The sequence below is a fragment of the Sinocyclocheilus grahami genome, unplaced genomic scaffold, assembly GCF_001515645.1.
Source record: "Sinocyclocheilus grahami isolate Dianchi unplaced genomic scaffold, SAMN03320097.WGS_v1.1 scaffold149.1, whole genome shotgun sequence".
Classification (NCBI taxonomy): domain Eukaryota; kingdom Metazoa; phylum Chordata; class Actinopteri; order Cypriniformes; family Cyprinidae; genus Sinocyclocheilus; species Sinocyclocheilus grahami.
Window position 1 is genome coordinate 3,267,120 of NW_015505328.1, and position 3,528 is coordinate 3,270,647.

Here is a 3,528-nt window from a genome sequence, read left to right on the forward strand (position 1 = left end):
TGTAAAGTTAGATTTGCCTTAATATAAATATATATATATATATTAAATAGTACAAGACAGACTGATAGATACAGGGAAGTTACTATAAATATCATAGCTCTATAATAGCAAATAGCGTAAAACAAGCTGATAGCTAGGTGTCTGAGAAACCAGACTCAAATATCCACCGAGGATGTTTTACACGGAGGAAGCACGTCATTGCAGGGCGGAAGTGTCATCTGACGTGGCATGAGGGGCGGAAACGCTTGTTTGTGTTTTGGTTCTAAAGGGGAAGTTGCGAGAGAGAAAAGAAAGGAGGAGACTTGATCGGGGTTGGTAAAATTCCCACTAACCGACCCCAATAATAAGGAAAACCTCTCAAAAATTTGAGCACCCCGTCGTCGGAAATCAGTTCACGCAACCTGTCGGCTGACATTCAGGTAAAAAGACACCGAATACCTCCGTTGAATGTGCCGTTTTCTGGTTTGGCGTATCCCTCAAGCTAGTTAGCCACTTTAGCTTGCTAAATTTCGTCAAAAATGTTACAGGCCCCTTGTCCTTATCCAACCTACGTAAGTCATCAAACATGATCTCTTCAGCCTAATAAATACATTATCCATGCTCTTGTTCCTTAGAAGCATGAATAACTTATGTGTTTATAAGTGGTATGCTTAGCTGAGGCTTATGTCGGAATGCAGTTTGGGTGCAAACAGGGTGGGAATGCTGGAGTTAAAGTGAAGTTGTTTATCTGCATCTTATCAGCTTATTATATTGTCCTTATTATCTGATTCTCAGAGCTATATGGCCGATCGCTGTGGTTTAACAGACTTGGCATCTGACCTGATGTGGGCTGTCTTTGCGAGGAACAAGACAGCTTGTTCCTTGGCTTGAGGCTCAGGGGTGTGTTGAAAAATAGAGGAATTGTTTAAGTTGGGTGAGCTTAAGTCTAACCAATGTCCACTTGCTCTTCTTTAGAGTTATGAAGTGCTGTGATGTTGATAGTACAGGTTTATTTTGGGTATATGATTCATGGACAGGATGACTGTGTGTCAACCTTCAACAGAAATCACAGGTTTGGTTTTGTTAGGCCTGTCATTAAAATGAGACCACAATCTGACCAGCAGCAGTTGATTAAAACCTCTTACAGGTGATGAGACTTTTGCAATGTCATGACTTGTTTCATAAGCTGTGCTTTTTTGTTTCACTTTGGAGTTTTGTATGTAAGCCACTCTGAGAGAGTGTGAATAGACAAATGTGGTTGTTATATCAGCTGCTATACATACCAAATGGATGAATGCAGCAGATTTGGCATGGTTTGCATCTTAAACCAGACACACCAGGCTTGCTTCTTAAGGAGTTGGTTTATGTCCTGTTATGTAGATAGAGATCCTGTTGTTGATTTGATGCGAGTGTCAAAGCAGGTCTTGGTTTCTCTTATAGAATGATCAGCTTATGATGATGCACCGCCACAGCAGCCACACGAGCATCAGGGGTCTGTTTTTATCTTCTCCTACTTCACAACAGCAGTAACCGTGCAGTTTTGACAGGGAACGTGTCTTCCTGCTGTTTTAAGCCTTGAGGTCACTGCCACAGTAAATGTCTATCAGATAGCTTTATTACTGTCCTTTGTGTTGATGGCTGCATCTCTGGTATTGTATCTCAGGTATATGTAGTCATTCCGAAGGCTGAGGTACTTAATTGGGAAGTGACATGTTTCCCCAGCTGTTGAATTGTTGCATTGGGCTAAATGAGCTTGCTTGTTTTGACTGCTTACTCAGGACATTCTGTGCTAGAACGGGTTACCATGGCTACAGACATTTATTTCTGCAAGGATTTTCAGCAATGTTCAATTATGTGCAATGAAACAATTGTTTTCTGGGTTTTTTATGCATGATTACAGTCTGTAATGTCATGGAAAACTTCAGTATATTATATCACTTATTTGAATATATTTTAAGATGTAATTCATTCCTGTTATTGTAATGCTGAATTTTTGTCACTCGTCATTACTCCAGTTTTCAGTGTCACATGATCTTTCAGAAAGTATTTTAATATGTTAATATGTCGCATTTCTTCTTATTGTTAATGTTTAAAGCAGTTGTGCTGCTTAATATTTTGTGGAAACCGTGATACATTTTGTTTAAAAACTATTGTTCTTACCTGTGGTCTTAATAAACTACTATTGTTTTATTTTAAATGACCTCCTATTCATAATAATTCATAACTATTTAGTTAGTTAGTTAGTTTGTGCTGGGCGGTATGACCAAAAATGTATATCACGTGAAATGCCCTATTTTACTGTCATGATGAGTGAATATTGTCAAAAAATACCACACTAAATAGTGACTAAACATGACCCCTTTTAATGCATGTTAACCAGGAGTCACTCTCATTTATAATCGCGGCATCGTCTGATAAAATCAACATGCATCTACACTAAAGAGCGGTTATGCGGTTGTTTTGGTTATATTACTTTTTTGTTTCATGCAGCACACTGCCTGAGTAACAAACTAAAAAAAACAACAAACAAAAAAGTGCATGTGATATTAACAGACGAACTACGCTCATATTTATAATTCCAAACAATCAGTACGCGACAGGTGCTAGGAAACGCTGTTTTGTACTCATTTATTGACGAGTCGGCTGCGGTGCGACCAACTGAATGCGCTGCTTCTCTGCCGCTCACTGCACAGAACAGATGCCGAGAGAGGTGACACTTCTCCGGGAAAGTCAGACCTCGCGTTCGCAGGACAGCACTGGCGAAATCTTCCAACTGAACCATAGCTAAGGTTTATCCAAAAAAAGGTCAGGGTATATTCTGGCAAACTGTTTACCAATCACGCTAGGTTTGTCATAGGGCTGCACGATAAATCGCATGCGATATTTAACGCGCATCTTGTCAGTAAAGCCGTTCTGTAATCAGCGGTAAATCTCCATCACGTGCGGGCTTTCACGTGGAGAAGCATTTACTACACAGAGCCGTTGTTCCGTGGTTTTGCGCAGCTTGTCAGTGAACAACGGCTCTGTGTAGTAAATGCTTCTCCACGTGAAAGCCCGCACGTGATGGAGATTTACCGCTGATTACAGAACCGGCTTTACTAACAAGATGTGCGTTAAATATCGCATGCGATTTATCGTGCAGCCCTAGTTTGTCAGTATGAATATTCTATGGAAAAAGCCGCTAAAAGGGTCTGAAAGTTGCTAAATCTAGTGCTAAAGTCGCGCTTGTGTGTGTGTGAGACGCAGGAGCTGATGGCAGGGGGCGGTAGATATTTGTGGCGGTCAATGTGGATATTGTGGATGAGTTCTTCTGTCATCACGTTCTCTTAGTTCTACAGCTTCAGTTTCTGAACTTTCACGCTTAGTAACACATACAGCTGTGCCCTCACTACAGTGCAACAGTGAAAAGGGACCCCTTTCGGTAACACTTTACTTGAAGGGGTGTGCATAAGACTGACATGACACCTTCATAATCATGACATGACACATGTCATGAATATGAAGGAGGTTTTACGCATGGTTATGACAACTGTCATTAAGTGTCATTCG

The 3,528-nt window shown here is 40.6% G+C and overlaps 1 protein-coding gene across 1 annotated transcript in view; it reads left to right on the top strand.

Moving 5' to 3' along the window:
• Window positions 1-256: 256 nt before the first annotated feature.
• Window positions 257-3,528, top strand: part of LOC107592022 (ras-related protein Rab-5A) — a 7,089-nt gene continuing 3,817 nt past the window's right edge. Inside the window, exon 1 of the mRNA XM_016281372.1 lies at window positions 257-419. The gene's annotated coding sequence lies outside the window, so the exon portion shown is untranslated. The remainder of the gene's footprint in view (window positions 420-3,528) is intronic.